This window comes from Delphinapterus leucas, chromosome 7 (genome assembly GCF_059928025.1).
Source record: "Delphinapterus leucas isolate spDelLeu-1000000601 "Yukka" chromosome 7, BTC_Dleu_Yukka2, whole genome shotgun sequence".
Taxonomy (NCBI): Eukaryota; Metazoa; Chordata; class Mammalia; order Artiodactyla; family Monodontidae; genus Delphinapterus; species Delphinapterus leucas.
This window is the reverse complement of record NC_143135.1, coordinates 14,761,111-14,781,545: the sequence shown is the minus strand read 5'-3', so window position 1 is coordinate 14,781,545 and position 20,435 is coordinate 14,761,111.

Here is a 20,435-nt window from a genome sequence, read left to right as displayed (position 1 = left end):
TGTCCAGTGAAAGAGGGGACAGAAAAGGTCTGTCATTCTCCTGCCTCTTCCATTTTGACATCTCCCTAAATGGTCTTACAAGGCGTTGTGCTTTCTATTTTTTATTGGTTTTGAAAATGCAAAAGCTAAGTGGAGTAGCTGAACTTAGTGGCTGGAGAAGAAGAGGCCAGGGATCAGGATGGGGGGAGATCAGTTGGCGAGCTGGCTTATTAAAATTACTCCATTTTATCTCTACCACATATGGTTCACTGATTATCTTGACTCTGCTACTACTGTTCTAGTAGAGATGATGAGAAAGAATAAACAAAAGGTGAGATGGTCAGTGGCTGTGAAAAAATACAGGGTGTAAGGAATTAGAAGATGCTCTTGTTTTCCCCATCTTAGTTTCGAATCGCCAGACCAGACCCAGAGTCAAGGATTCAAGTGCAGGTAATTTATTTGGAAGGTGCAGGAACCATTGGTAGGGAATTGGGGAGAACGAGCTGGAAAGGGGAAAAGGCCAATAAAGGGATGTGTTATATCAAGCAAGCTGATACTGTGGTGACTGGAGCTTAATCCCACTGGTGAACCCTGAGAAATAGTGGTGTAGAGCACACGTGTCAGATTTATCCACTGTTCCCCCATCCCACCAGGGGAGGAAGTGGGGATATTTATGTGCTACCTTCTGAGTGTCAGTGGTTGAGGGCTGCTCCCATAAAGTGTGCTGGGCACACAGAGTGGATTCTCCAGCTTGGGAGAAAGCTCTCAGGCAAAGAGATGCAAATGCTGGCAGTCGGAAGTCCACCAGTGTGCACTGAAGTGGAAAGGCTTACGGATGTGGGCTGGGTACCAACAACATCCACTATGTTCCCTTAAAACAAAACAAAACAAAACATTCAGTCCTCCCCCAGCGTTCCCCATATCATTAAACGTACCGCCATTTACTCAGCTTCTCATGCTAAAGACCTTACAATTTTCCTTGATACGTTTTTTGGTTTTGTTTTGTTTTGTGTGTGTGTTTGTTCTTGCCGCACATTCAGTCTATCCCCAAATCCTGTGAATTCCATTTTCAAAATACATCTGAATCCTACTACTTCTCACCATCTCCATCATCATCTTTCACTAGATTTCTTCTATAGCTTTCTAGTCTGAGTTTTTATTTACATTCTCATCCCCCATATGGTACCCAGAGTAATCTTTTTAAACTTAGATCACTTTACTCCCCCCATCACAAAACCATCCAGGGGCCCTTTTTTGAAGTCCTTACCATGCTCTACACGATCTGGCTCCTGGCTATATCCCTGACTTCAGTTTCTATCCACTCTCCTCCTCACGCACAGTGCTCCAGCCAGATTGGTTTTCTGGCTGCATTCCTACCTCAGGGCCTTTGCACTTGTTCTTTCAACTTAGCAAACTACTCTGTATGTTCATGTCACTCAATCAGTTTATTCAGATAGTTGCTCAAATGTCACCTTTGTAGGGAGCACTTTTTAAAATACCCTATCTAGAAAACAGACTTTTCTCACTCTGTTCTCGTACCCTGGTTTTATTTTATTTTTTTCCATAGCAGTGATCATGACCTGGCTGATTGTAGTTTATGTTTTTATTTATTGCCTATTCCTGAATTAGGATATAAGTGGGGCGGACTCTGATTTGTTGCACTACCCCCAGCCTGGAGTAGCACCAACACATAGTAGGTATTCAATAAATATTTGCCGAATGAATGGATTAATAACTGTTTAATGGTCCTGCTGAGATCAGTCAAGAACTTTCAGAACAGACATTACAAACCTTAGTTTGATAACTGCCTGCCTGCATCTTTTCCCCGAGCTGTCTCTAATGAAAAACACACACTCTGGGGCTTCCCTGGTGGCGCAGTGGTTGAGAGTCCGCCTGCCGATGCAGGAGACACGGGTTCGTGCCCTGGTCCGGGAAGATCCCACATGCTGTGGAGCGGCTGGGCCCGTGAGCCATGGCCGCTGGGCCTGCGCGTCCAGAGCCTGTGCTCCGCAACGGGAGAGGCCACAACAGTGAGAGGCCCGCGTACCAAAAAAAAAAAAAAAAAACAAACACACACACTCTTAGCAGAGTCAGTTGAAGGTCCTGGGGCTACTTCCAATATGTTCTTTCTTCAATCCATTGCAAATCACAACGTGTTCATTTTTCTTTTTGTTTGACTCTCTGAGAACAATAGAGAGAAAATCAAGATAATCAGTGTGCTACATGTATGGTGATGGGGACAAAGTGTAGCCTTGTTCTTTGATAAACTAGAATGCGAAGTTGGTCATTTCCCCGAGTTCCTGGCATGTAGCAGATGCACACTGCATGCTGAGTGAACTGACAGCATCACCCCTTTGACATTTCTGCTGCTTGTTCCGCAGGACACATTTCATTTTAAGACCCACACTCTTAAAGATGCCGGAAAGTGGGGGGACTTTCTTCATCACTGCCCCCCATCCCAGAAAACCCTTAACTTTAGCCACACCCATCTCTTCTCATACATACCCCCCCGTGATCCCCAAAATAGTAGAGTCAGTTCTATCTTTTGTGTGTAGTTTAAAACTATTTAATTTAGTCCATTATAAAAATAGCGCAGGCTCATTTTAGAAAAGGTTATACATTTTTTATAAAAGTAAAAGAGAAGAGGGAGAAAAATAACACATCGTTCTATCACCCAGGGATAACCAGTGTTAGTAGGTGGACGTATTTCCTTCCAGTGTTTTCTATGTATATTTTTGCACAGTTTTTTTGTTGTTTTTTTTGCGGTATGCGGGCCTCTCACTGTTGTGGCCTCTCGTGTTGCGGAGCAGCAGGCTCCGGACACACAGGCTCAGCGGCCATGGCTCACGGGCCCAGCCGCTCCGCGGCACGTGGGATCCTCCCAGACCGGGGCACGAACCCGCGTCCCCTGCATTGGCAGGCAGATTCTCAAGCACCGCACCACCAGGGAAGCCCTTTGCACAGTTTTAATATACAGTTTAGCTCTCTTTTTTACTAACATCATAACATAAGCATTCATTCATAACATTCAACGTTTTGTGCACATCTTTTTATTTATTTATTATTATTTTTTTTAATTTATTTATTATTTTTGGCTGTGTTGGGTCTTAGTTGCTGCTCACGGGCTTTCTCTAGTTGCGGCCAGTGGGGGCTACTCCTCTTTGCGGTGCGGGGGCTTCTCATTGCAGTGGCTTCTCTTGTTGCGGAGCACGGGCTATAGGCACGCAGGCTTCAGTAGTTGTGGCTCATGGGCTCTAGAGCGCAGGCTCAGTAGTTGTAGCGCACGGGCTTAGTTGCTCCGCAGCATGTGGGATCTTCCCAGACCAGGTCTTGAACCCGTGTCTTCTGCATTGGCAAGCGGATTCTTAACCACTGCACCACCCGGGAAGCCCCTGTGCACATCTTTTTAAATAGCTGTGCAGTATTACGTTTCCCTGTTGTAGACCATTTTGCTTGTTTTCTATTTTTCATTATAAGTAATGCTGGGATAAACATCCTTTGACTTGTATCTTTGCTGGCATTGCTGATTATTTCTTTGGGATAGAGTCCCAGAAAAAAAAAAAATCACTAGTTCTAAGGATACAAACTCTTAAGACATTTTGTAAGATTTCATTTTGATTTCTAAAACTGTTTGGATGTGACTTCCATAAAAGAGCTCCAGAAAAGCAGTTTGCCTCTGAGAATTTACTTCCAGTTTTGAAACGTTTCAGACCCAGGCTGTTTTAGCATTCAGTTTCAATGAGCACAGAAATCTTCTGTAGCCTTCTCCACTGCAGGCCTCTTCCCACTCTAATAAAATGCAGCAAGAGCATTATAAAAATCGTTCTTTGGTAAACAGCCTCTTTTTGTGTTCTCAAGGATTGTTTTCTGAAGTCTTTCTGTGGGTATTGTAGTCATGTCTAGGACTACACGTAGTATTTTTGCATGCCTGCTCCTGACGTCTTAAGGGTTTACTTATGCTTTTATGTTTTATTCATTGCCAAAAGGAAGTCCAGATTTCATGGCAGTGGAACCCGCTTTTATAAGTCTGTCTGAGTCCAGCCTGAAAGGCCAGGACTCCCTTGGCAGGGACTGCTTTTGGTAACATCATAGGAGTAAGGCTGGGCCAGCCTGGAAAGGGCCTTGCCAAAGATGGGCAGTTTATAAATAGAGAGAAGCCATGGCTTTCATAGATAGGATGGGTAGGCATTATATAATATCACGATATCCAGGAGACATAATATCTGGAAGAGCCAAGGGTTCTAGGATGGTTTGGAAAGTTATGGTACAGCCATCTACATAATCTCATGCATGCAACCTTATTAAGCAGAATGAATCCAGCATCTCTGTATTGACCTGAAAAGATGTCCAGGCTCTTTTGTTAATTCTAAATAGTAAGTTGTAGAGAAATATATATGGTTTGATCCCATATTTGCAAATAAAGGCAAAAATTGGGTTCCAGGTAATCTTTAATATCTACATGAACCAAAAGAAACATGTGGAGGGACACACATGAGACTGTTGGTAACTGGCTACTCAGGGATGTGGAATTGGGTCATAGAAGAATGAGGAAACCTCTGCTTTGCACAACTCAACTCAATAGTGTATTACAAAGAGCAGGTATTACTTTTATAACTTAAAAAAAATGATGAAAGCTAAAGAAAGAAAAATAACACACTGGAGAGGAATGGACTGAGAAGGGAAGTTCATTCAGGAGCTAGTTGACAGGTAGGCGCTGTGCAGGGTTGGGATCCCCCTCTTGGCGAGACAGGTGCAGCCCCATAGAAAGGCCAGGCTTCCCAGAAAACTGGGGCTGGGTGGGCCATGTCCTTCCACTGGCAGCTGTTAGAGAATCGACGGTGTTGGCGTTCACCTGCGATATCACACTTGGAAAGGCTTCTGGAAAAAATAATCAGAATGATCCAGACAGAGGCAGGAGTTACTATCCTTCCTCTGGAGGCTTGAGGGAGGGTGTCTAGGAGCAGAGAGGCAAACAGCCATTAAAAACCCCAGAATGGAAAAGATTGATTCAGCCTCAGCCTCCTAGCGCACTTCCTAGCCATCTGTGAGACGGGCCCCAGGCTTTGAACTGGAGACAGTGCCCAAGCCTTTTATTAACCTTCTTCCCTCGGGAGCCGGGGAACGAGGTGTGTGTCTTTGAAGAGTGGTGGCTCAGAAGCGACACGGCTTTCAAACATGATTTGTTTTTATTCTGTTTGTGAATTAGGGTGTGTTCACAGTGAAAGAATGATTTAGACGACGACCAGTCTGCTGGAAATATAAAGGGATAATTGAATCTCCAAGTCTATTAAAGAGTCTTGTCTTGCATCTTGTGGGATGACATTTATTGCAGAGACCAACTTGGCTCTTGTTTTTCAGTTTCTTTTCTTCCCTTTCTCCCTTTCTGATCTTTCAAAAATTAGATTTTCCCTTCCCCCAATCAGAAACTTTTTGAAAAGCCTCTGAGGAGAGTCAGGACGCCTGAAAGGAGCACATCGAGGCAGCATCGCATGGCAGTTTGGCGCGGGGACTCTGGGAGTTGGCAGGTGCCTGACACCCTGCGGTAAGTGCCTGGTCAGTTGTTACCATCAGAATCTCTGTCATCCCCAGTTCTGACACCAACTTGCTGTGTTTCCTTGGGCAAATTAGTTCATTTCTGTGGTCCCCCTGTTCCTCCCATGCCAGCGGAGCCCTCGACAGTTAGTAACTCCAGCGAAGCCCGAAAACGCAACACAAACAGTGCAAAGGCAATGCCAGTGATCAAAATAACCCACCCCGCTTGCTATGTAGACGGAAAATATCATTTCACTGGGGACTGCTCTCAGTAAGTGGGCTCTTTTTTCTCTGAAGAGCCTGGAATCTGTTCCTCAGGGCTGCTAAAACTGGCCTTGTTCTGCGGTCTGATCCGCTGGCCGACCTGTGTCTACATTACTAAAACTGGCCCGGGGCCCTGGCACCGTCCCGCCACGTGGGCCGCCAAATCGCAAGGCCCTTTCTTTTGAGCAAATAGCATCGCACATGTTGCCATCAAGAAAACGAAAGCATTCACGGTGGCACAGCGTCCAGCTTCTCTCTGTGGCCTTTTGAAACAATTTTGTGACCAGGGAGTGGCAAGAAACAAAGGTCTTTCTATCTGATCTGCTCGCCAGGCCGGCGTCAGGTCATGCAGGAGCCTGCACCCCTCTTCCCCTGGAACCATCGGATTGTTATCGCTGCGCTTGTCTCCTCTCTCTGAGTAGGACGAGGCAGGCAGGCAGGCAGAGGAATATATTTCAGCTGTCCTTGACTCTGTTTATAATCACCAACATGAAAGGAAGGGAAAGAGATTGAGTTTATAGGACTGGCTCTTTGTGTAGCCTAATTTATCTCTCTCCAGCAGCAGTGGGCTGAGCAGGTTTCCTTTTTTGTTTCCGATGCGGGAAGCTGAAATATGAATCTATGTTGATGAGAGCATAAAGGAATTGAAAGAGGCCTGAGTCTTATCTTCTCGCAACCCTAGGAGATCAGCTCTTTGTGACGAAGGGGATTATACTTCTGTAATTAACTGCTTTGCAGCTCCTGGTGATGGCTCAGGCCTGAATAATGGCACCCAGAGAAGTTGGATAAAAGGCGGGCAGGCGGGTGCAGACACGGATCGTGAACAATGGTCTCAGGGCTTGACATCCTTTCCCAGTGCCCAGCTCGCAGAGAGTCAAGCCAGGAGATATTTGTCCCCTGTCTAGCAACATTCACAGCAGAGAGAATAGAATTCCAGAACAAATATTTAAAGCTCATAGAGACCTGTTCCTCTGTAGGCTGGTAGCTGCCCTGAGGTACCTTGAAGACCTAAGCCAGGTTGTACACCCTTTGTGTTCCCGCCAGTGCCCAGGACCTGGTAGGTGCTGACTAAAGCTTGGTGAAGGTGACTGCCCCTTTCCAGCCGTGGGATTTGGGGAAAGTTGTCTAATTTCTCTGATCTTCAGTATACCATCCACAAAATGCAAGGGGTCTTGTAGAGTTTGGGGTAAGAAGAGTTCAGATCATGATAAACAAATTACTTATCACATCGCCTGGCACATACGGCAAGGGATCGATAAATGCTAGCTATTATTAGTACATTGTGGAATACAAATGGGTGGTGAGCTCATCGCTGCTTACGAGGGCCTTATCATGCAAGGCACCACACGTACCTTGGTGCCTGAAAGCCTCACATCGTCCTTTTCAGGTAAGCAGGATCCTTCCCCCCATTTCACTGATGACAAAACAGGCTCAGACTGGAACAGTGACCTGCTCGAGGTACAGGGCAGTAGAGGAGACTGGAAGCCGGGTCTTCTGTCCTGGGCCCCTCCCCTCCCCTCAACACCAGCCTCCCAGGCCCTCAGCCTGTTCCTCAACAGGTGTGTCTGCCCATCACTCTCCAGACCTCACCACCCCAGGATCAAACCTCTGGGCCATCTTTTTGCTTCCTTTTTTGCTCCCTGCCTGTGTCACTGAGTCCTAGAGATTCTTGAGATGTTTTCAGAACTTCTCCCTACTCAATCCTGCTGCCACTTAACACTGGCCCAGCACCTGGTCTCTTGACAACCAGGCTTCCTACAGCGAGCAGGCTCTTGAGTGGTGTCTAAGGGAGGGCGAAGCTCCCTTCCCATCACCCCCCACACCAGTGCCAGGTGAGTGGTCCCAACCTCCACTTCCCTGTCCTTCCCTGCGAGGGATCAGCGCCCACAGCGTCAGCTCCACCGTCCTTTTCTGGGATGCAAGGCCCTTCAGCTGACCCACCCGAATTTGTCTCTTCTCACTCGCAGTGAGAACCCCCTGCTCCGGCTGAGCCTGCCTTGTCTCCATCAGGTAGGCACCCCACGGCCTCTCTGAGCGCTCAATGGATTAGATCCTTGATAAGGATGCAAATGCCCCAGAAAGGATGCTCCATTCAATGCATAGTCAGTGCTTGACAGAGCCATGGAACAGAGAGCTCCTCTCTTCCATCCACCCACGCGTTCTACAGATGGACCCTGAGGCCCAGTGGCTTAGCCAAAGCCACACAGTGAATGAGTTTCAGAGCCAAGTCTCACACCTAGGTCTTCTAGCTTAGAATTCAGTGCTTATCCATTAGACCAATGGACTGCATTGCCCTCAATGGTGATGGCAGCCACTGGCCAGGGTGGTGGCGGGGGCACCTGAACTCAGTCTCCACGTGGGCGGTGGACCTGTGTGATTCACCAAAGGGACGGCCTGATGAGGGAGAAGGACTGAGTTAGGCCCTGGGGCAGGGCTGTGGTGGGCAGGATCTGGGGGGTGGGGGAGACGGGGTTGGAGACTGAAATCTAGGGAGATTGTCATGGAAATCAGCAATTGTAAGGCAGGTGAAAATGCAGCTGTATACTAGCCCGGCAATGTGCTACGGAACGCAGCAATTAACTTCTCTACTCATGGGAGATGGGGTCCAGGAGGGCTTTGGGGAAGAAGCGGCCTGTGACTTGGGTCTGAAGAAGCAGGAGGAGGATGTTCAGGGGCTGTCGGGGGCCAGGCGTTCTGCATTGAGGGAGCAGCATGGACAGAGGCAGGGAGGCCGGACAGCCTGGGCTGTACGTGGGGAATAGCACAGCGGGCAGCAAGGGAACCTGGAAAAAAGCAGAGGAACCTGAATTGAAGTTCTAACTCTGCAGCTAGTCTGACCAGCTCAGGATCTGGACAAGTCACTTTATCTTTCTGGATCTTAGTTTCCTTATATGTGAAACTGGCATAACGATATTATCTGTCTCCTGAGCGTTATAGTGAGGATGAACCAAAACAGTAAGGCACCAAATATAGGGCCTGGCACATAGTAGGTGCTCAACAAAAGGCCCAGTATGGCCGGAGGGTAGGTCCTGTTGGAACACAGGGACAAGCAGGGGTTTGGGCGATGCTGTATGTTTTCTTTTGCCTTCCGATGGGCCCTTTCCCCTCCTTCCAGGGGCTCCCTAGCTGGCCTGGGAGGGCTGCTTACCCACTTAGAGTTGCCAGGATGTTTGGCCATCCTCGGGTCCAGAACGATCTTCTGGTTCCGTCATCATCCTTAAGCTCTTTCCAGCCTGAACACAACTGGGGCTAGCGTTCCAGGTCTGGTCATGTTTGCTGGCAGAGCCCGTGTTTGGGAGCGACAGCTCTGTTTAGGTAGAAACAGACACTGAAAACAGCTGCTGGTTCTCTGCCTTGGTAAACACGGAGTAAACCCTGCCACTCCGGGCTTTGCGAGGGATCAGGGAGCACAAGGCAGGCCCTACTCACAGGCGTCCTGTGGGGTAGGGAAAAGCCATCTTTTCAGCAAGTGTGCCAGCCTCCTCAGGCTGGGGCCAGGTTTAGGGGTGGCGGTGGGAGGAGTTAGAGGCTCTTCCTCCCCTCTTGGCCTCTGGGTGTCAGAGGACTCTCCAGGCACTTTCTGCCATCTAAAATCTGTGGGACTTCAGGTCAAGTTTTCAACCTCTCTGGATGGGCCAGTCAGCAAAGGCAATTCCTGGCATGTCCCTGTATGCTGTTCCTCTTTAGTGAGTGGTGGCCAAACTTACCAATGCATCAGAATGACCTGGGTGAGGCTAACTAAACATTCAGATACCCAGGCCCTGCCCCAGACTTACTGAGTCAGAATCCCTGAGGGCAGGGCCCAGGAACCTGCATTTTAATGACATCTCCAGGTGATTCTGGTACAGGCATCCCAGGAACGATACCTCCATAATCTCTGTCTGAATTCCACCAGGTTCCCTGGGGAACCAGGAGAAAGAGGTAGTTAGAAGGGGGGTCTAACAGGTGATGTCAACACACCACTCCTCTTCACACGTACGTCTGCAGTTACACTTTTTTGGCGTTGGCGTAGAAACAGAAGCTCTTAGATGTATGTCTCCTTAGAACAGACGGCATTACTGTTCTAGGATATAAAAGAGTGATACCCCATCCATTAGACTTAGCCCATTTCCAGTCCATCCACCCATCCTCCATCCATCCATCCATCCATCCATCCATCCATCCATCCATCCATCCATCATCCATCCATCCATTCATCCATCCATCATCCATCACTTTTTTAGTACCTGCCTGTTCTGTGCCTGGCTCTGGCTGGGCTTTGGAGACACAGGGAAGAATAAGATCTGGTTCCTGGCCAGAATTCCCCATCTAGATAAATAGACACACAAATCATCCTAATATAGGGGGATCCCTCCCATAAGCAATGTCTCAAGTAGGTACAGGGGTGGCACAAGGCAGGAATGATGGATTCCACGGGCATGGAGAATGGGTCAGAGAAGGCCCACAAGACAGCAGTTTGTGAGCAGGTCACGAAAGGGAGTAGGAGTTTGCCAGATGGAGAGGCCGTGTGTGAGGGTGTGTAGGAAGGTAGGTGACTCCTGTGAATGAAACCCCTTCACATCCATTATGAGAGCAGAGGCCTCTCTTTGGGCTCCATGGAGCCCACATTCTGATGCTCATCTTCAGTCTCATCTTCTGGTCCCTCAGAGTGAGAAGAAACCACTCTGGGGTGTGTGTTGCAGGCTCAAGGCAGCTATCTCTTACACAGCGCAGTTGTTGTGGAATTAACAGGTAAACAGCCATCCGAGTTGAGAGGCATGGGATGCTTAAGGGCATCCTAGCTCTGCCTGCAACTCACTAGGTAACTGAGGGCAGGTCCCTGAGCTTCAGTTTCCCTGTCTCTAAGATGGAAGGTTGGCTTCCAGTTCTGCCAGTTTCTGCCTGGAGCACGGCCCCGACACCCTGGCATCAATATACTTGTTAGCAATGGCTTTTCTTCCCACTCCAAGCTCATCTGTCTCAGCATATCAGCAACACAACATCTTGCAGGATTAATGTATTGGATTTGAGCCCCCCGCATATTCCCTGCAGTCCAGAAGTGGTTTTGCAGGGAAAATGCAAGGTGGATGTATACCTGAAGGTGGCGCTGTGGCTCCAGTTGCGGAGCTGCTCTCTGGAGCAGGTCTGTGTTTTCAGAGCATCTGTGCAAACTGTGCCCGGTTGATGGCAGGTTCTCTTCTTTCATGGAGCCCTCACAATCCAGCATACCCTGCTCATTTGAAAGAAGCAGCCAGGCCAGCTCACTCGGGCCTCCCCGCCTCCTGGGCCCCTTCACACATCTTCAAATCTCCCTGTTTCCCTGTGGGTCCTCCCTTCAGCAGAGGAGGAGGAAAGCCTATTGAGAATGGCTTGTGGGCGGAGCAGGGGTCTGCGCCGGTGTTTTTCTGGTGCTCATTGCAGGCAGGAGGCCCTTGGTGTGGAGCTGCTGTGGGGTCTGTGACATGATTTGCTGTGTTTGGGTCACAGCCTCCTTGACCCGCATCCCGACCCCCGACAGTGGATTTCCCCCGGGGTGATGATATTTTGAAAGCACTCCATACTCTTCCCGCTGCTGCCTTCTCTCCATTCATTTGGGTTTGCTTTTTAGCTGAGCCACTGAATAACGAATCCAGCGGGAGAAAATGATGGGGGCAAGAGGAAGGAAAGAGGAGAGTGCTAACATTTATAAAGTGCTCGCTGGGTGCCCAGCACCTCCACCAAATAACTACAGCCACGAATTTTATACTTTCAGCTGCATCACCCTTTCCTCCAACCAAATTCACAAGCCAAACCTGCCACGTAAACCAGACACAGCAGGGGAGCTGCTCCAGTGGGACGGGTGGGGCACCAACGGGCCCTGCCCCTCACCTCCGCATCCTCTCCCTTCCTCCCTCCCAGCAGCCCCTCTGGTGCTTCCACCAAAGCTGGATCTAAAGCACTGTGCACCTTAATCTGTATATAACTCTTAAGAGGAAATAGTCCCCTCATTTTTCAAACGTAAAAGCTGCGGCCCAGAAGAGTGAGGTGATTTGCCAGAATCCTATGATCAATAAAAGGCAGACAGCCAGGCTGTGGGCCCAGGCATGCCTGACTCTAAAGCCCCCAACTCTGCCTGGAAGACACTGGGTGCTCTGCTGCCCAAGGAGGGACAGGAAGAGGCGGTGGCTCACCCCCACCCCCACCCCCGGCCCCCCGCCCCGCAGTAGACAGCGGACCAGGCCAGATAAAACGGACACGGTTGATGCCAGATATCTGGTAAACTGCCTGCAAAGAAGGAACCCAGATAGGACTGGAGGACCGTGGAGGATGGGAAACACATTCGGAGTGGGTTCTGCGACACCAGCGACATGATCGTTCAGCCCCCAGGCACGCTTCAGCTTGGCTGACTTCAGAAGACACCAACCAGCCATGTGCTAGACATTCACAGTCAAGCTTTCCAGGCCCTGATCAGCCTGTTTTGTTCCAGAGCAGCCAGGATTGGGGGCGGTAAAATATGAACTGGATCTCTGTTCCTGCCTTGCAGGTGGAGGGGAGATCGTGGAAGAACAGCAAGACGCTTAAAAAAGAACAAAATGTGAAGTCATGTGTTCGCCTGCAAGTTTTGGTTTGCTTGGAATCTTGTAAGGAGCATGGATTTGGAGTCAGAAATCTATGGGTTCCAAGGTCATCTCTACTGGTTTGACCTGACTTCTCTGAGTCTCAGTTGCCTCCTTTGTAAAACGACATCACCAACAGTGCCTGTGTCTCCGGGCTGCTGTGGGTGGATTACATGAGCTCTCAAGTGGGGAAGCATCAAATCTGGGATGTACAAAGTAAACAGTGGTTCTCTCCCTGCTCTCCTAACTCTTCTCAAAGCCCATTGAATTGATGGTATGCCCTAAATGGATGTGCTTGCAAGGGACACTTAACAGATGGGTTATCATTTCTGATTTCGGTCAACTGGCTGAAACACTTTTTCATCTTATTATGTGAGATGTGACACTGATGCTCAAAAGTGTAAACATAGAGCCTCAGAGAGCTCAGGATGGTTGAATCCAACTCCTTCATTTTAGGAAGTGGGAAAATGACTTACCCAAGGTCACCCATTGGGTTAGTGGCAGAGCTGGGGCTGGAACCCAAATCTGTTGACTCTCAGACCACTGCTCTGTCATCCCAGGTGAGAAGGAAGGTCCACAGGATGCTCTCTTGATCCCTTCTGGTCCATGATTCCTACCTCTGTGAGGAGAATAGAGGGAGGGGTTCACCAAGGAAGACCCACTGTGTTCCACGAACCCCATCATGTGGGGTCATGTGTTGGGGGTGAATGGAGCCTCCGTTATGGGACTGAGATCTGAGGAGCCAGGACCAGTCCTGTCATCAACCAGAGTCAGAGGTGAAGCAGGCTCCTACCACAGGTGTAAGGAGATTGTCCAACTTGGAGTTGGTTCCATCTCTGCCTCTTACCACCTGTGTGACCTGGGCAGGGAATTTCTCTCTGAGCTTGTCCTGATCTGAACCAAGGAGAATAAAAGCATATACCTCATAGGTTATGGTTAAGATTAAACAAGTTAATATAATAATAATAATAGCCAACAGTTAGGGAACACGTACTATGTGCCAGGTTGAGTTCTAAACTCTTTATATGTATTTGCTCATTTAATCTTCATAACAACTTGTATTTCACTACTGAGGAAAGAGACTCAGAATGGTTAAGCAGAGTCCAAGGACACACAGTTGGAGAGGACAGAGCCAGATACTGAGCCCAGATGGACTGGCTCTGGCATCCCACTCTCTTAACCATTCTGCCCCTTGGCCTCTCAATTTAGGCAAAGCCCAGTGCTTAGCATGTAGGTCTCCAGAAAAGTCCATCCCTCCCTCCCTCTCTTTTCCCTTCCTCCTCACCCACCCCCTTCTTGTTCCCAAGAGTGGGTGGGTTCCAAAAGCAGTTATGCTCTGGTTTCTCAGACATAGGAAGTCCACCCAACTTAACCATTTCACCTTGAATAACTTTTCTTCTCTGTTTTGTTGTTGGTTTTGCTTTTTACATTTTTTTGTTGCTTAATCAAAAGCACAGCTGAACTGCCAGCAAGGCAAATCTCTCGATCCTGTGCTCCTGGGCACCAGGTGAGCCTCTGCTCAGCTAAGCTCCCAGTGCCAGTGAGCCAAGGGGCATGATCGCCTGGCTTCCACTTGCACGCATGCGTGCTAACTCCCAGCCCACAGCCAGCTTCCTGAATACGAACAACCAATTTGGGAAAAAATACGCCGCCTTGTTTGTGGGTTTCTGGCGACACTCGTTCAAGTTCCTGGTTAATATAGAGACCTTGTCAAGATGTCCAAATACTCTCCTTAGCACAGAAACTTGTCTTACCACCCGTATCCACATAGCCCCAAAGAGCAGAGGGTCCCAAGTGACAGGAAAGGCTCAGCCACTGAGTCTTCCTGAACCCCGACTGCCCTGAGGCTCTGGTTCCCTTCCAGCTACTTGCAGGCCATGGGCCCATAGAGGATATAACAAGGAAATAGCAAAGAGTGCCGAGTGAGACCAAGCTGCACTGTGAATAAAGGCAAATCAGGACAATGGAGAATCTGGCCAAGCTGTTTAAAGGCCCAAATGTATTGCTTTTTCCAGTGGCCCAAAGGAAAAGCAGTCTGCCTTGGGGATCCGGATCCCCTACTGCCACGGCTGGAAGGGCAAGGTCGAGACTCCAGTGGACTGGATGCTAAGGTTGGGTCTCGGACCTGCCTCTGAGCCTGCAATGCCAGCATCGACATTTGTGTTTATACAAACGGTTAGCAGAGCCCCCAGTGCCCTCTTGTCTTCCCATCTCTGCTTGTTGAAACCCTGCCCGTGCTTTGGGACCCCTCTCCAATGCCAGCACTTCCAGAAAGACTTAGAATCAACCCCTTTTTCTCCCTTGTACCTCTCATCATAGCCTCATCTCTGACCACCTTCTTCCTGGCATTATGGCATCTTACACACCTGCCTTCATTTCGGAGATGCTCATCGAACTCTAATTACATGGCAGAACCAGAGCTAGTCACTGGTGATGAGAAAGATACAATCCCTGTATTACTTAAAGAGCTCACATGCTCACAGTCTAGCTGAGACAGACAAGTCAACGCATAATTAAAAACAGTTTGGAGGAACGTGCAGACTGCCTTGAATGCCGAGAGGCCAGGCCATCTGCCTGGTGTAGGGGCGGGGGTGGGGGAGATCCCGGAAGACTTCCCAGAAGCGATGATGCCTGGCTTACCTCTTAAACGGTGGGCTCCACAAAAGGGCAAGGGGATGGGGAAGAGGGAGAAATCTAGGGGGTGGAACAGCACATGCAAAAGCAGGGAGGTGCAGGAGAGCAGGTGAGGGAACCCCAATGAGCTTAGATGGCTGGAGTGGAGAGTGCCCTGGGCAGTGGCAGGAGGTGGGATCAGGCAAGTGGGTAGCTGTCAGATAACAGAGGACCTAGTAAGCGCCGCTTAGCAGTCTGGGCTTTATCCTGCAGACAGTGGAGCACCATGGAAAGGGTTTTAGGAGGCATGGACCTGGACAGATCTGTGTTTTAAAAAGACCACTTGGGCTATTGAGTGAAAATGGATGGGAGCAAGGCAACAGGTGAAGCAGGGAGACCAGGTAGAAGGTGGTAGCATTAGTCTGGGTAAGAAGGGATGGCTTAGACTAGGTGGTAGCAGTGGAGGGATGAGAAGTACAAGGATTCTAGGTCAGTCTAGGAGGTAGAATCGGCAGGACACAGTTGCTGGCGGGATGGGGGAGGGAGAGAAGCAAATCGGGGATGACTCCCAGAATCTCAGCGCCATCAGCCAGGTAGAAGGTGAGGTTTGGGGAGGAAGGATGGCATTTAGTTTAGGGAATGCAGATCTGAGGAGCCAGGGGATACCACCAGGCGCCTGTAACAGCCCCTTCCTGCTATCTCCCCTTCTCCCCAGGCTGCCCTCTCTGTGGATCTTTCTCCGACTTACTGCCTACACTTACGTTCAAGGGGTAGCCTGAAGTTGGGCTAACGTTTTTCACCTCGGGGTGCCAGAGACATTTGTAAAAAGTTACCAGATAGATGCACCCCTGCTGAAGGTGTTTGAGCTGGACCCCAGAATGCCATGCCTCTCTGGGGTGTTTGTATCAATACTTCAAAAAGAAATCCAGGAGAAGGACACAAAAGGTAGAATGCCAGGGTTGTCAGGAGGGAGATTTGGCAGGAGTCCTTCTCCGGGGTCTGAGAACACACTTGCTGGGCTTGGGGGACCAGCCAGGCCTGGGGCCCTCCTTCCCGCATCTTTTCCTATTTGGTCCCTTGTCCAGCTCTGCAACCTTCACATCAAGCCTGCACCACCAGCTTCAAGACCCCAGGAAGGTTCTTTGTCCTTTCTGGGCCTGCGTCCTTATTCATAAAGTGGCAGAATTCTGCTCTTTTTCTTCCCCTCCACCCATTTTTCTTCTTCCTTCCCTGGTGGTTAAGAGCAAGGGCTTTGGAATCAGGCTGATTTGGGTGTGAATTTCAGTTCTTTCACTTTCTACCTGGGTGTTACTTTACCAGGGCCTTAGTCTCCTCATCTGTAAAATGGGCACAGGAATAGTACTTACTGCGTATTATTACTGTCCATATTCAACGGGATGGTGCTTGGAGAGCTCTGAGCTCAGTGCCTGGGACCAACTGGGTGCTCAAAACCTGCTAAGGTCATGGTCATCATGTCATCACGATTCCCCTCTTTCCTCTCTTCCTCCATGATATTCTTTGCAAATACTCCCAATATAGGGGACCCACTGGCCTGGGCTGCCAGCTGTCCAGTCTGGAGGCAGAGGGCTGGACTGGATGACCCCCTAGGTCTTTTTGATCTGGGGGTCTGGGATCTCAAAGGCTTGGGAGCATTCTCTGTGAACTTTCCTCACCTTGATTCTCAGGGTGATTTGGGAGCTGGCTTCTGTGGGTCTCTGTCTCTATCTAGTTTTTCCGAGTTCTCTGGAGGCTCCCTCCATCCCCCACTTTTTGCATCCCCTCCTGTGTCTGGGCAGGTTAAGGCATGCTCTCTCAATCAGCTGTCCCAGCCCACCTGCCGGCTCCCCAATTACTGGGTTTCTGGCTTGGCTTCACTCTGCATTTCCCGAGAATGTTCGGAGGAACTTCATATAATCTCCCTGCCTGCCAGCGCTCTGCGTTTCTGAAACCGACTTCAGAGCAGAGGGAAATGGTTTTGGCAGAATGAGCTTTCGCATTCTCTGTGCCTCCTCTATGCCTGGCAGTTCCTGGTGCCCAGGGAGCTCGGCTCTGTGGGATGCCTCTGTTGATTGCCTTGGTCTGTCGCCCTGTGTTTCAGTCATGATTCTCCAGAGAAACAGAGCCAACAGGGTGTGTGTGTATGTGTATATACATATATTACACCACCATGTATCGTGGTTGGGGTGTGTGTGTGTGTGTGTGTGTGTGTGTGTACATGTATATGTATGTACATATACTAGATTTATTTAAAGGAATTGGCTCACACAATTATGAAGCCTGGCAAGTCCAAAATCTACAGGATGGGTCAATAGGCTAGAGACCAAGAGAAGAGCCAATGATGTGATTCAAGTTTGAAGGCTGTCTGCTACAGAATTCCCTCTGGCTTGGGGGAGGTCAGTCTTTTGTTCTATTCAGGTCTTCACCTGATTGGATGAGGCCCACCCACATTATGGAGGGCAATCTGCTGAAACTCCACCAACTTAAAAAAACATGCATATCATCTGAAAATACCTTCACAGAAACATCCCAAATGATGTTGGACCCCATATCTGGGCACTATGGCCCAACCAAGTTGACACATATAATTAACCACCACCCCCTGTTATTGGCAAACATATCAGAGAAATAGTCCAGGCCTCAGGGATGCCTCTCCCCACCCTGTATATATTACAGACCAGGTTCCTGCTTCCCTAGAGGATCATGATGGAAAGGGACCAACAACCAGGCGTAAACTCTGCCTCAGCCAGTCAGCACCCCTTGGCCTGCAGCAGATCAGGCCTGGGGCTGAAGGCCTGGGGGGCTGAGGGGCTGAGTGGGAGACACTGAGCATCTCTACAATGTGAATTGGGGGAAGGGGTTGAGGGATGTTGCTGCCCCCATGACCTCGTAGAAGTGACCTTCAAACCTGGTTGCGTATCAGAATCACCTTCAAATGCAAATTCCCAGACCTCACTATCAAGGGAAATGCCTGATTCAAAAGACCAGGGCCTCTGACTTTTTAGCAAGTACTCAGTGTATTGCCATAGAAAATATCATAATGGGAGTAGAGTTATGAGCATCTCCTGAGGCCAGACATTCTCGTCATCGGTGGTGAGGCACCTGGTCCGACTCATAATTTCATGCTGACTCAACTTTGTGCCTTCTCACTTGAATGACTCCTGTGATAGAGATCTTATTCCCATCAAGGGAGCCCCTTGTGTTTTAATAGGAAACACGTGAAGTCTGACTTCCCATCCCTTCCAGCAGCTGGTCCTCGCTCCAGCTCTTAGAACCAGAAGGAATCTGTCTAATTGCTCATCCACTGGAGAGCCCTTGAGGTATTGATGACAGTTCCCATTTCCTGCTGTGTCTTCTCTGGGTGAAAAAATACCCAACTCCCTCACCAGGCAGTGTCTCTCTCAATGTGAGGTCCCAGGAGTGGACCCTGCTCAGACCATTGTTTGGCCCCTGCAAGGCCTAGCAGAATAATCACCTCCCTCCTTCTGGACGCTACACCCCCATTAATGTGACCTTTGTGTTAGCCGTTCGTGTTGGCCCCATCATGCTGTGGATGGAATCCTCCAAGTCTGAGCCCCTGGCCTGGATCCTTACTCTCCTCCACTTGACTTAACTGCTCCAGTGGAGAAAAGAGCTTCCTCAAGGGCCTGAGGACCCCAGAACCTTCTCTTCCATTTTGAAAAACACAAATTACAAGATGTTCTCCAGGCATCTGAGAGCATAGGGTTTGCTGCCCCTTTGGACTGGCCACCTCTAAGGCCAATTCTAGTGCCCTTCATAGAGGAGACAGCACAGGGTAGTAGAAAGCTCACAGCTTTGGGCCAGGTGGGCTTAGGTTCAAATCCCAGCTCTACCAGCTGTGGGACTTGGGGCAACTAAGCCTCAGTTCCTTCATCAGCAAATAGTACCTGCCTCTTAGGGCTGTGCTGAGAATTCCAGATAAAGTGTCAAAGCAGCTCGCCCAGGGCCTGGCACGTGTAGGTGTTTAAGTCTGAGTTCTCATCTCCTCTTGAAGAACTTAGTTCTCTTCTCCTTCCTTCTTTCCCTATCAGATCCCCCAGTTCTAGCCCCTAACGCTGAAGAGTCTAACTAAGTAAGCAGACCAGAGGCTCCAGGCAAATCTTGGGGCTTTGGGCACATGGCCCCATGGGAAGGGACAAGCCTCTTCCTTTCCTCTGATCTTGCACCCTCATCTCAGACCTGAGAAGGGCGACCAGGAAGCCGCTCTAGAGCCCCTTCCAGCTCTGCCCATCAGGTCTCCCCACCAGCCTTCCAGTCCTTTGGGACCCCAAGCCCTGGAAGGGAGTGGGGCAGATCTGAAAATCATCTCACAAGCTCCCTAAGACAAGGGAGGACCATTCCTCTTGCCACTCAGCCCAGATTCATACCCTCATTCAGCCCTCAGGCATCCACCAGCCCCTCCTCTGTGGGAAGGCACAGGGACACGGAGATGGGAAATAAAGGATCTTTCACCTCAAAATACTAACAGGCTAGCAGGATGGACAGACAAGGAAACAGGTAACTGTAACCCAGGTTGAAAGGAGCTATCCTAGAGACAGAACACACAGAAAGTGTAGGGGAGCTTGAAAGATGGGTGGGGCTTTTCCTGGTGGATGGCAGGTTGGGGGTGGGGGGGCAGCCACTCTAGGCCAAGGGCACGGCATGGGCAAAGGCCCAGAGACTGGAAAGACCAATCAGTTTGGAATGACCTAAGAGTTCAGCAAAGCTTGAGGAAGTGTCTGGACGACAAGAGTGGAGGCAGGGAGGCCAGTTGGGAGTCTACTGTGGTGACCCAGACCGGAGGCCACAGGGACATGAACTAGGCCAGTACCTTGGTCCATACGAGGCATTTGGGAACACAAAGACCAGCCAGATGTGGATCCTCCTCTCCAGAGAGACATCCATCCAACCATTCACTCATCAGTCAGTGTTCATGGAGCATGGATACTGTGCCACGCTGTGTTACCGTAGGGAACTTCCCAGGAGAAAGAAAAGGCCTGTACCCCAGGGTATTAGTTTTCTAGGACTACTATAAGAAAGTAACGTGAACTGAATGGATTAAAACAACATAAATTTATCCTCTCACTGTTCACGAGGCTGGAAATCTAAAATCAACGTGTACACTGGAGTCCTTGTAAATCAACCATACTTCAATTAAAAATCAAATCAAATCAAATCAAATCAAGGTGTCAGCAGAGCCATGCTCCCTCTGAGACTCTGGGTAGAATCCTACCCTGCCTCTTCCTAGCTTCCGGTGGAGGCTGTGAAATCCTTGGCTTGCAGCTGCATCGGTCCAGTCTCTGTGTCTGTTGTCACATGGCGCTCTCCGTGTGTGTCTGTTGCTGTGTCTCTCCTCTTTTTCTTATAAAGACGCCAGTCATACTGGATTAGGCCCTCCGCCCAAACTGAATATGACCTCTTCTTAATTAACTCCATCTGCCGAGACCCAATTTCCAAATAAGGTCACATTTACAG